This window comes from Chiloscyllium punctatum, chromosome 16 (assembly GCF_047496795.1).
Source record: "Chiloscyllium punctatum isolate Juve2018m chromosome 16, sChiPun1.3, whole genome shotgun sequence".
NCBI lineage: Eukaryota > Metazoa > Chordata > Chondrichthyes > Orectolobiformes > Hemiscylliidae > Chiloscyllium > Chiloscyllium punctatum.
Window position 1 is genome coordinate 93,791,031 of NC_092754.1, and position 13,054 is coordinate 93,804,084.

General features: G+C 44.5%; 2 long non-coding RNA genes across 5 annotated transcripts in view; one reads left to right on the forward strand and one right to left on the reverse strand.

Annotated features, from left to right (window-relative positions):
- LOC140487229 (uncharacterized) overlaps positions 1–8,435 on the reverse strand; it is a 33,899-nt gene extending 25,464 nt beyond the window's left edge. For 2 of the 4 annotated variants that reach the window (XR_011962806.1, XR_011962809.1), the window contains exons 1-4: positions 8,305–8,435; positions 7,198–7,314; positions 794–878; positions 577–711 (exon numbers count right to left, since the gene is read on the reverse strand). This is a non-coding gene — a long non-coding RNA (uncharacterized lncRNA). The remainder of the gene's footprint in view (positions 1–576; positions 712–793; positions 879–7,197; positions 7,315–8,304) is intronic. The other 2 variants (XR_011962808.1, XR_011962807.1) reach the window with 1 other exon arrangement.
- A 45-nt stretch (positions 8,436–8,480) lies between these two features.
- The window catches only part of LOC140487228 (uncharacterized), a 48,092-nt gene continuing 43,518 nt past the window's right edge, over positions 8,481–13,054 (forward strand). Inside the window, exon 1 of the long non-coding RNA XR_011962804.1 lies at positions 8,481–8,627. This is a non-coding gene — a long non-coding RNA (uncharacterized lncRNA). The remainder of the gene's footprint in view (positions 8,628–13,054) is intronic.

A 13,054-nucleotide genomic window follows, 5' to 3' on the forward strand; every position in this document is an offset into this window, starting at 1 on the left:
CGATTGGGATAGGAGGAGGTTACAGAGATAGGATCTGTTATAGGAGTTACAAATTATTGAAGACACTGGTCCACAAGACATGCTGTAGATGCAGCGCTGGAGAGTAGCAAGTCTTAGTACAACAGAACTTAAAGCCAGGGTGGTGATTGTGCATGAGGTGGGGATATTCTGTACTCCCCCTCCAGAACTGTATCGATGTCATGTCTTGTTAACAGAGGTTTGAAGCCTTCTCATTGCTTTCTGCTCGGTTGTCGAGACTGGATGAAGTTAGCAATACTGAGGGTTGCAGAGTTAGCAAGGACTCTTTAGACTGGTCACGGTTACAAGCCTCTCATGGGAGGCCTGCTTTCCCCTCTGTTGTCCAGATGCTCACCAAGGCAGCACAGGCCTGGATTGAAAACTGGGAACTCTCGATGCTGTCTCAGTGCAACAAAACTTACAGTGGGGGTGGTGATTGAGCCTGAGGTGTGTCTGTACTGTGCTCTCCCTCCAGCACTGTATCTGTGCCATGTCTTGTTAGCCGATGTTTGGAGATATCTCATTGCTCTCTGCTCTGTGCACTGTGAGTGATATTACCTCACTGCAGGATTTATTGAATGCTCCAGATCTCCCTGCCCTTTGTCTCTCTGGCTGACCAACCATCTTCAATGAGGTGATGGATGAGACACCCAGCAATTGGGAAGACTATTGAATCGGGAACTTCCTAAATACCTACAGGAGACAGAGAAATAGGCAGTCTCTGAAATTAGGGTGATGGAAACACATGCAGAATGGTAATAATTGCCATACTGACCTGAAAAATCCCAATCTCCATCTCTGGTCTGTGCTGCTTCATCTCTCTGGAGAGATGGATTCTGTTGGCTCAGGATCTGGAGTAGCTGGAAGAGTGAGAGACACTGACAGAGGCAGCAATTAAACCCTCACAGTGAGGAATACCAAATGGAGAGATACTGAGTGATATCAGCAGAGCGCAGGAAGATTTCGTAACAAACCATTGTGTAGAAAGAAGGGGTTTTGATTCATTTTGCTTCTGGTGTCAATGCTCAGGGATGGGAAACCTGTGAGAATGTGAAGTGATGGCCTGGTGGTATTATCGCTGTGCTTTTTATCCAGAAACTCAGCCATGTTCAAATTCCACCATTGTAAATAGGTGAATGCATGAGTGGTGTGAAGACTGGAGAGGGTTACAGTGATATCATGTGCTCTCCAGGCTGGAGGAAGGTGCACAGATGGAGAGGTTGGTAAGGACTCGAGAATGTTAGAGACAGGGTGGACTGTAGGTTCTGGACAAGATGACAGAGATGAGGAGCTTTTTTGAGCACAGAGACCGTAACTGTTAGCTTCAAAGACATTATGGAAAAAGATAAGGGTAATGCAGCAGCTAAGTATCTAAACTTGGGGAGGCCATTTATCATTAGATTATCACTGTCATTCAACGTTATCATTAGACTGGCAAGCCTCGACTGCAAGGAACTACACTTGTTGGAGTCTCTATTTGGAACACGGGAGATGTTTAATGTGATGCAGTGAGAATTCAGAGCAAATGTGTTTTGGGAGGAGTGAATGGCTCAAACAGCACATTTAGCAATTACTGATCAAGGGATATTGTGAGTTTGATAAAGAAAATACAGAGCAATAAAAACAGACGAAGCCATTCAAAAGTCTAGAGTGTGTGGGGCAGGGGGGATGGGGTGGATGCTGGGGGTGGTGGTTGTAGTCCTTAAAAATGAACAGGCAAACAACGGTCACAAAATATCCTGAGCTAATAATGTTAAGGATAAGCCACAAGGTACTTAATAAGTACAGTTAGAGTAAGAGAATTCCCAACTAAGCAGTGGGGCCTGTTCGAAACCAAAGGGACAATCAGTGCATGGAGCCAGAGGAAGAAGGTGAGGTCTTCAATGAATACTTCCCATCTGTATTCACACAGGAGAAAGACAGTGAAGCCAGGGATGGTGAGGTTCAGGAACATATTAAGATCAATGAGGAGGAGGCATTAAATATTTTCACAGGCAAAAAGGTGGAGAAATACCCAGTAACAATCAAATATATCCCAAGCTGCTATGGGAGGTCATGGAGCAGATTGCTGGGCCCTGGCGGATATATTTAATACTTTGCTGGCCACAGGTGAAGTGCTGAATGACTGGAGGATCGCTAATGTGGTTCCTTTGTTCAAGAAGGGCAGCAGGGATAGGCCAGGTAATTACAGAGCAGATAGTCTGATAGGAGAGGGAGGGAAATTATTGGAAACAATTCTGAGGAACACGATGAATCAACATTCGAAAGGACAGGAATATATTAGGAATTGTCTGTATGGATTTGCTTGAGGACTGTCCTGATTTTGATGAGGGCAATGCAGATGATGTGGGTTACATGGAGTTCATTAAGGTCTTTGATAAGCTCCCACATGGAAGGCTGGTCCAAAAGGGAAGAGCCCATGGGATCCAAGGCAAGTTGATAAATTGTATCCACAATTGGTGGAGGATTGTTTTTATGATTGGAAGCCTTTGTCCAGTGGATGTAAAACAGGGATCTGTGCAGGAACCATTGCTGGTTATTATGTACATTAATATCTCGGATATGAAAGCAGAAGGAATCATTAGTAGGTTTATCGATGACATGAAAAGTGAGAGTGTTTTCCACAGTGAGGGGCATGGTCTCAGGCTGCAGTCTGATATCGATCAGATGATAAACTGAGCAGAGGAATGGCAGATGGAGTTTACTTCTGATTACTGTGAGGTAATGCACTGTGGGGAGTCTCATAAGCGAACAGTATACATCATGAATGGTAGGTCCTCCTGGAGAACTGAGGAAGACAGAGACCTTGGTGGGCAAGTCCCTGGATGTCTGAAGATGTCAGCACAGGTACACAGTCATTATGTAAATGGCCCAACTGGAGAATGGGGCTAAACCTGACCTCCCCTTGGGAAACAAGGTAGGGAACAGGACTGAGGTGTTAGTGGGGGAGCACTTTGGAAAGTCACCACAATTGTTTGAAAATAGCAATGGAAAAGGACAGGCCTGGTCCACAAGTTCAAGTTATACCACGGAGCAAGATAGTATTAGACATAATGTGGGCGGCACAGTGGCACAGGTGGGCGGCACGGTGGCACAGCGTGGGCAGCACGGTGGCACAGCGTGGGCAGCACGGTGGCACAGTGGTTAGCACTGCTGCCTCACAGCGCCAGAGACCCGGGTTCAATTCCCGCCTCAGGCGACTAACTGTGTGGAGTTTGCACGTTCTCCCCGTGTCTGCGTGGGTTTCCTCCGGGTGCTCCGGTTTCCTCCCACAGTCCAAAGATGTGCAGGTCAGGTGAATTGGCCATGCTAAAATTGCCCGTAGTGTTAGGTAAGGGGTAGATGTAGGGGTATGGGTGGGTTGTGCTTCGGCGGGGCGGTGTGGACTTGTTGGGCCGAAGGGCCTGTTTCCACACTGTAAGTAATCTAATCTAATCTAATAAATTTTAAAAGTAGATCTGGGAGGCTATTTGCAGGTAAAGGGAAGTCTGGGCAAATAGGAATATTTTAAAACCAAGATAAAAGGAGCGTTCAGCGCCAGTGTGTTCCTGTTAGTGTGCAGCTCAATGCTGACTGAATTAGGAAACACTGGCTGAGTTTCGAGGCTCTGGTCAAGAAAACAGGAGGGCACATAACTGGCTGACTCAAGTGAATCCCTTCAGGAGCATCGGGGCTGTAGAAATACTCTTAGGATGGAAATCAGGAACGTAAAGAGAGAGCATAAGATAGCTTTGGCAGAGAAAGTTAAGGAGAATTGAAAGAGATTCTATAAGTGTATTAAGAGCAAAAGAAGAGTGAGGGACAAAACAGTTATCCATAATGATCAATGAAGCCAACAATGTGGTCAACTACAGGATCCGAAACAAATATTTCACTTTGGAACTTACTGTGGATAAAGACTGGGGCGCTCGGGGGACTAAACCATGTTTGTCCTGACTACTATTAGAATACTGTGTGCAATTCAGGTCTCAATGCCATCGGGAGGATGTTGTGCAACATGAAAGGTTCAGAAGAAATGAACAAGGATTCTTCCAGGGTTGAAGGGTTTGCTCTTCAGGGAAAAGCCTGAATAAGCTGGGGCTGTTTTCACTTGAACATGGGAGGCTGAGGAGTTACCTCATAAAGGTGTTTAAAATCATGATGATCATCGATAGGGTCAATAGACTAGGTCTTTTTCCCAGGCTGGGGGATTCCAAACCGACAGGGCATCGCTTTAAAGTGCGAGGGGAACGTTTCGAAGGGACCTAAAGGAAAACTGGTTCTGGCAGAGTCTATGGAATAAACTGCCAGAGGAAATAGTGCAGGCTGATAGAAATACATTTTATATGATGGGTATATGAATAAAAAGGGTTTAGAGGGATATTGGCAAAATTGTGGCAAATGTGACTAGATACAACATGCAGGAGTTGGTCTGAAGGGCCTGTTTCCGTGCTATACGTCTCTATGACTCAACGTCTTGAAATGAGTCCACATTATCGAAGAGGAGGTGCTGGAGGTTTTAAACCACAAAGGTAGATAAATCCCCAGGCCCTGATTAAATGTATCTCAGGACATTGTGGGAAGCTGGTGAAGAAATTGTAGGCCCCCTAGCAAAGATATTTGTACCATGTGTGATAGGCAGGTAGACTGGAGGGTGGCATTGTGGACAGTGAAGAAGGTTTTCTGAGATTACAAAGGGATCCTGATGAAATGCGTGAATGGCTGAAAAACTGTAGATGGAGTTCAATCTGTATAATGCGAGGGAATGCATTTGGTACAACAAACACAGGCAGGGCCTATACAATTAATGGTAGGACCTTCAGTAGTGTTGTAGAACAGAGGGACCTCGAGGTATAGGTACATAATTCTTTGAAGTTTGCAGCATGGAGACAGGATAGTTAAAAAGGGACTTGCCACACTTGCTTTCATTACTTTGGATATAGGAGTTGTGAAGTCGCATTGAGATTATACAGGCCATTGGTGAGTCCACTTCTGGAATACTGTGTTCAGTTCAGGTCACCCAGTTATCGGAAGGATATTATTAAGCTCGAAAGGGTTCAGATGAGATTTACTGGAATGTGGCTGGGTATGGAAGTTTTCAGTTCTAAAGAAAGGCTGAATAGGTTGGTATTTTTTTCATTGAAACCTGAATGTTGACAGATGACCTCGTAGAAGTTTATAAAATAATGAGGGGAATAGATAGAGTTAATGGGAGCTGTTTTTTTTTCCCAAGGACAGGGGAGTTTCAAGACGAGAAGCTACATTTTTAAGTGTAAGAGGAGACACATTTAAAAAAAAGTCGTGAGGGTCACATTGTTACACAGAGGGTGGATTGCGTGTGGAATGAACTTCCCAAGGAAGGGGTGAATGTGGGGACAATTACAATGTTTAAAAGACATTAGGATTAGTACATGAATAGGAAAGGTTTGAAGGGATAGGATCAAGGTACAGGCAGGTGGGACAAGATCAGTTTTAGAGTATGGTTAGCATTGACCGAACAGTGCGGTCTGACTCTCTGACTATGATTATAATGTTGTGTCATTAATTAACAAAGGCTGCAAGAGGAAGCCAGGAAACTACAGACTGATGAGCCAGACATCAGAGTGCGTCAGTTGTTGGAGGTCATTCTGAGAGGTAGGTGGTATTTGGAACGACAAAGACTGATTACGGCAACCAGTATGGCTTTGTGCGTGGGAAAACATGCCTCACAAATTTGACTTGAAGATAGATGAAGGCAGAGCAACAGACGTTGTTTCTGGTTTCAGCAACCCTTGTTCAGGGTGTAGCATGATACATTGGTTAGTAAGGTTAGGTCACAAGGGATCAGGGAGACCTAGCCAACTGGATACAAAATGGGATGACAGTGAGAGACAGAGGGTGGTGGGAGAGGGTTGTTGTTCAGACTGGGGCCTCTGACCAGCAGTGTGCTGTAAGGATTGGTGCTGGGACCACTGTTGTGCACCACTTACATAAACAATCTGAGTGAAAAGGTAGCAGTCCCTGTTAGCATTTTTGCAGATACCAAGAATAGTGGAAGAGTGGGCAGGGAATATAGGTATCGAAGGGGATGTTAATCAACTGGGCCAGTGGGCTAAGGAATGAAAGATGAAATTTAATTCAGGTGTTCGATTTAGTTCAGACAAACCAGGGAGGACTAAAACAGTTAATGGTAGGGACCTGCGCAGTGTTGTCAAACAGAGGGAGATCAAGGGGTGCAGTTACATTGTTCCTTGGAAGTGGCATCACAGGGGGACAGGGAGGGGAAAGCAGCATTTGGCACACTTGTCATCAGTGGCCAGAACATTGAGTACATGAGTTGGAGATATTTGTAACATTGTCGTCAATAATTCTCATGGGCAGAGGTGGCCACGGATTGACCTTATAAAGGTGTATGAAACAATGTAGGGCTTAAGTAAGGTGAATTGCGAAGGGTAGGTGAGTCCAAATCTAGAGCCACAAACGTGTGGTGAGAGAGCAAGGATTTAAAGAGGGAGCTGAGGGGCAACATTTTCCACAGAGAATGGTGCATAGATGGAATGGACTGCCAGAGGAAATGGTGAAATCAAGTATAATTACAACATGGAAATGACACTTGGTCAGGTACATGGAGAGGAGAAGATTGGAAGGGATATAGGCCAAACACAGGCAAATGCAACTCATTCCATTTAGGAAACATCAAACAAAGAGTAATGCAGCACAGAAACAGACCTAATGTCTTCAGTTGTTGTTGGAGGAGACTATCGAGACAAGGCATGTTTGTAGAGACTGAAGCAAGTTACAGGTCGTCTGGACTGGAGGTTTCAAATATGTCAAGAAATTGGTGAGAGGTGAGGAGATGACAGAGATAGGAACTGTTATAGGAGTTAGAATGATTGAAGACACTGGTCCACAAGATGAGCCATAGATGCAGTGTTGGAGAGGGAATAGGGAACAGGAAGATCCCAGGCAGCATTACCATTCTCTCATTGCAGGCCTGTTTTCCCCTCTGTTGTCCTGGTGCTCAACAAGACAGCACACGCCTGGATTGAAAACTGGGAACTCCCGATGCTGTCTCAGTACAATAAAACTTAAAGTAGAAGTGGTGATTGAGCCTGAGGCGAGTCTGCTCCCCCTCCAGCACTATATCTATGTCATGGCCTGTTAGCTGATGTTTGGAGCCCTCTCATTGCTCTTTGCTCTGTGCACTGTGAGTAATCTTACCTGGCGGCAGGATTTATATAAGGCTCCTGACCTCCCTGACCTTTTTCTCTCTGGCTGACCAAACATCTTCCCAACCAGCAGTTGGCACGTCTATTGAGTCAGTAACTCCTTTAGTACCTGTAGAAGACACAGAATTAGGCAGAATGGGAAATTAGACTGATGCTTGTGAGGGTTACATATGTAAAATGGCACTGAGCCCCACAGAGATCTGGAAAATCCCAGTCTCCATTCCTGGCCTGTACTGCGTCATCTCTCTGGAGTGGAGAATTCTGTTGGCTCAGGATCTGGAGTAGCTGCAAGAGTGAGAGACGCTGACAGAGGCAGCAATTAGACCCACACAGTGAGGGACCGCACAAGGAGAGATACTGAGTGACATCACCAGAGTTCAGCATCAAATAATTGTGCACAAAGAAAGGGTTTTGATTCATGTTGTACTGGAATGCGCAACCTGTGAGCAGACGAAGTTATGGCCGAGGGGCATTATTGTGAAGCAATTTATCCAGAAACTCAGCAAAAGTTCTCTGAACACAGTTTTAAATCCCGCCATTGCAAATGATTGACTGTGAATTAAATGCTTCAAAAAAGATATAATTAAAAACAGGTAAGTGAGTATTAAACAATTGCTGATGTTAAGAAAAATCCATCGGGTGCATTCCTGTCTTTAGTGAAGTAATCTAAAGTGGGATTGGGATATCACAGGTATTACAGAAACAACAGCTGAGGGAGGGACAGGACAGGCAGCTCAATGTTCCAGGGGACAGATGCTGCAGGAAGGACAGAAATGGAGCTGAGAGAGGAGGAGAACTGCTGGTTCTGATTGGGTGAAACATCCCAGCAGGACTGAGAGAGGATATTCCTGCAGGATCGCCCAGTGAAGCTGTGTTCGTGGAATTAAATCAATAACAATGGGTCTTCCCTTTCCTCTGATTGTTCTACAGACCCCGAGAGCCCCGCCCTCCTGCACCTTGACCTTCTCAACATGGCGGCCCTGACCATCCTCACTCTTCTCTCAAACAAATGGCGGCCGTGACCCTGGACCACTTCCCTGATCAGAGACCGCCACCTCTTTACCCAGGACTGGAGGGACTTTTTCGAATTTTTTTTAACCTTTATCCGGGACTTGTGAATTCTCTCCGCTCCTTTCTCCCAGGGAGGCTCCCGCACACCGGCTCTGAAGCCGATCGAACACGCTGCCGGAGAAAGCAGCTCCATTTCTCTCTGTCCTGACCAATGTGACACTGCGCATGCTCTGCATTGAAACCAAACTGCGCGTGCGTCTAAGTTTATCAGTGAATTTAGAGAGAATATTCATAACTGCAAAGCCTGATGGGTACAATATTATTCATTAACAATTGTTTTGTCGAGTTATAGTCATAGAGATGTCTAACAGTCAAATAGATTGTCCGGTCTAAATCAACCATAACAGCCAGGTATGTAAATTACTAATCGTTCTGGGAGCTTGAAAAGAAGTTTCTTACTCGAGTTGTGTAAATCGATTGGAAATATGTACGTTATCAGATTTACATTTCAACTACAGTATTTCTTAAAGTCTCACATTGATTTATAAGAGAGGTTTAATGCTCCACTAAGTCGTGAGAATGATCAATCCTGCAAAATATTTTACTCTCAGACCAATCTTGAAGCGTTCACCCCCGAGAATGCTTTGGTCCCTCTCCTCACTCACTCTGGTTGGAGGACCGGCCGCTACTCGGTCCTTCTGTTCCGCCTCTTCCTCCCAATTGCAGAGTTGATTCAGGCGTGACTTAGCAGGCAAGGGACAAATGAAGTTCGAGTCGATGTTTTGTGACGCGGTGAAAATATCCCGAATCTTGGACCGAGAGGCCTGGGTTCAATTCACAGCTTGTGCAGATGTGTGTAATAACAACTTTTAGCAGGTTCTTTAAGAAAAACAAGGGAAGTCAGGAACAGAGTGAAAACAATAGAAAATGCATGCAATGTGGTGGGGCTCTCAATGCTCAGATGATTTGACTCTTTACCAAGCGTTTCAGGGTCCCAGTACAGACTGTTGCACGCCTCTTAGTGCACAGCCAGATACCACGATTGTGGGGGCAAAATGTTGTGGTGGGATATAGAGGTGCTTTTCTGGAAGGCGCTCAGTTTTTGTGGTGAAAACTGTTGAGAAGGAGTCGGGTTTTGTATGAAGCTACCTGTCCCCCTCCTGTTGTAGCCTCTTATTATTGTCCTGACTCTACCTCGTACATGGAGAAAGTGAGGACTGCAGGTGCTGGAGATCAGAGCTGAAAAATGTGTTGCTGGAAAAGCGCAGCAGGTCAGGCAGCATTCTCTACCTCGACATGTTTGGTAGAGATCAGTGACACTTCGTAAGCCCACAATACAAGATCCATCACTCTGTTTAAGACAGTAAAAATCTCTTGTCGCACAATAGTCAGAGAACAATACAGCGCAGAACAGGCCCTTCGGTCCTTGATGTTGCGCCAACCTATGAACTATTCTCAGCTCGTCCCCCTACACTATCCTGAAATCACCCATGTGCTTATCTAAAGGATTGTTTAAATCTCACTAACGTGGCTGAGTTAACTACATTAGTAGGTAGTGGATTCCATGTCCTAACCACTCTGAGTAAAGAACCTGCCTCTGACATCTGTCTTAAATCTATCACCCCTCGATTTGGAGATATGCCCCCTTATACACACTAATGTCATAATCCTTGGAAAAAGACTTTCACTGTCTACCCTATCTAAGCCTCTGATCATCTTGTATGTCTCTATCAAATCCTCTCTTCGCCTTCTTCTTGCCAATGACAATACGTTCAAGTCTCTCAACCTTTCCTCATAAGACCTTCCCTCCAGACCACACAACATCCTGGTAAATATCCTCTGTGCCTTTTCCCATGCTTCCACATCCTTCCAGAAATATGGGCACCAGAACTGCACACAATATTCCAAATATGGCTGCACCAGTGTTTTGGATAGTTGCAGCATGATATTGCGGCTCCAGAACTCAATCCATCTACGAATGAAATCTTACACACTGTATGCCGCCTTTACAGTACTGTACACCTGGTGGCAACTTTCAGGCATCTATGTACATGGCCTCCAACATCCTTCTGCACATCTACACTACCAAGAATCTTTCCATTGACCCAGTACTCTGCCTTCCCCTGTTATTCTTCACAAAGTGCATCACCTTACATTTAGCTGCATTGAACTCCATTTGCTACATTCAGCCCAATTCTGCAGTTTATCCAAGTCCTCCTGCAACCTGTAACATTCTTCCACACTATCCACTACTCCACTGACTTTGGTGTCGTCTGCAAAATTACTAATCCATCCACCTATGCCTGCGTATAACACCTTTATAAAAATGACAAACAGCAGTAGTCCCAAAACAGATCTTTGTGGCACACCACTAATAACCGCACTGGAGGCTGATTATTTTCCATCATCCACCACTCGCTGCCTTCTTTCAGAAAGCCAGTTTCTAATCCAAACTGCTAAATCACACTCAATTCCATGTCACTGCATTTTCTCTAACAGCCTACCATGTGGAACCTTATTAAAGGCTTTACTGAAGTCCATGTATACCACGTCAACTGCCCTACCCTCATCTATATGCTTTGTCACCATCTCAAAAAACTCAATGAGATTTGTGAGACACGATCTGCCCTTGACGAAACCATATTGACGATCTGAAATCATATTGTTGTTTTCCAGATGATTACAAATAGTGTCTCTTATAATCCTTTCCAAAACCTTTCCTACAACAGAAGTAAGGCTCACTGGTATATAATTACCTGGGTCATCTCTACTGCCCTTCTTGATCAAGGGCATAACATTTGCAAACATCCAGTCCTCTGGTACTGAACTTGTAGGCAATGACAGCTCAATATCAAAGCCAAAGTCTTTGCTATCTTCTCCCTCGCATCCCAGACAATCTATGGATAAATCCCATCTAGCCCAGGGGACTTGTCTACATTCAATCCTTCTAGAATTGATAACACCTGTTCGAAACTGACCTCTATCCTTTCTAGTCTAACATCTTCTACATCATTATTATCTACAATATTCTAATTTTCCTGAGTGAAAACCAATGAGAAATATTCGTTTCGCACCTCTCCGATTTCCAGTGTCCACACTCAACTTCCCACTTCTGTCTTTGATTGGCCCGATTCCTACCCTATCCTTTATTCCTCACATACCTATAGAAAGCTTAAGGGTTCTCCTTTATTCTATTCGCTAAAGACTGCTCTTGTTCTCTCTTTGTTCTTCTTAACTCTCTTTAAAGCCTTCCTAGCTGATCTGTAAGTCTCCATCACTTCATCTGTACCATTTGCCTCATCAAAACATAAGCCTCCTACTTCTTCTTAATAAGAGATGCAATTTCTGTGCTAAATCACGGTTCCCTTACCTTATCACTTCCTCCCTGCCTGATAGGGACATACCTATCAAGGACACGCAATATCTGTTCCTTAAACCAGCTCCACATTTCCATTGTCTGCATCCACTGCATTTCGGTACCCCATCCTATGCATCCTAATTCTTGCTGAATCGCATCATCTTGCCACTGTCCCATCGATAAGTCTTCACCTGTGGCATGTACCTATCCCTTTTCATCGCCAAACTAAACATAACTGAATTATGATCACTCTCTCCAAAGTGCTCACCTACAACTAAATCAAACACCTAGTCCGGTTCATGACCAAACACCAGATCCAATGTGGCCTCCCCTCTTGTCGGCCCTTTGACATACTGTGTCAGGAAACCCTCCTGTACACATTGGACAAAAACTGATCCATCCAATGTACTATTTCCAGTCAATGTTGGGGAAGTTAAAGTCCCCCACAATGACCACCACGTTACTTTCACTCCTACCCAGAGTAATTTTGCTAATCATCTCTTCCCCCTCCCTGGAACTCTGTGGTGGCCTATAAAAAATCCAAGCAGTGTGACCTCCCCTCTGCTGTTTCTAACCTCAGCCCACACTACTTCAGGAGACAAGTCCTCATCAAAGGTTCTCTCAGCCACCGTTATACTATCCTTGACTAACATGACATGCATGGGCCCATTGCGTTGCTTCAAATTCCATGAGGCAGCCACACTGTCTATGACAGACAGACTCAGTCTGGAACCTCCTCTATCCTTAAGACCTTATGCACTGCCTACGCTCCTCCATTTCCCTTTTGCACGTTCCCTTTTCAACCCACCCCACCTGCATCACTCCACAATTGGAGCTGTCAAGAGCAGAAGTCTGTGGAATACCCTCCCTAACCTTCTCTCTCCTCCGTTAAGATGTATTTTAAAATCATTCTCCTGAATCAATGTTTTGATCATCCATGAAGCACCTTAGGAGATTTGCCATTGTGAAAGATTCCATACAAAGCAAGTAGTTGTTGTTATTGCTGTACATTAGGAGAAACAGGAATGATGCTTTCAAAATTCTAACAAGAAAGTCACTGATAGGCACAGTGTGTAGGCCAAATAATAACATCACAATGGGATGGGCAATAATCAAAGAAATAACTAATGCCTGTAAAAATGGTACGGCTATTATCATGGGTGATTTTAATCTACATGTAGATTGGTCAAACCAGCTCAGTCAGGGTAGCCTTGAGGAGTTCATTCAGTGTATCCATGATAGTTTTTTTGAACAGTATGAAATGTAACCGACAAGGAGCAAGCTATCCAAGATCTGGCCCCTGTGCAATGAGACAGGAATAATTAATGACCTCAGAGCTAGGGATCCTCTTGCAAGAAGTGATCACTGTATGGTTGAAGTTAGAGTACATATGGGAAGTGTGAAGATAAAATTTAATATCTTGGTCCCGTGTTTGAACACGGGAAACTAAAATAGAATGAGGGAGAACCTGGATAAAGTA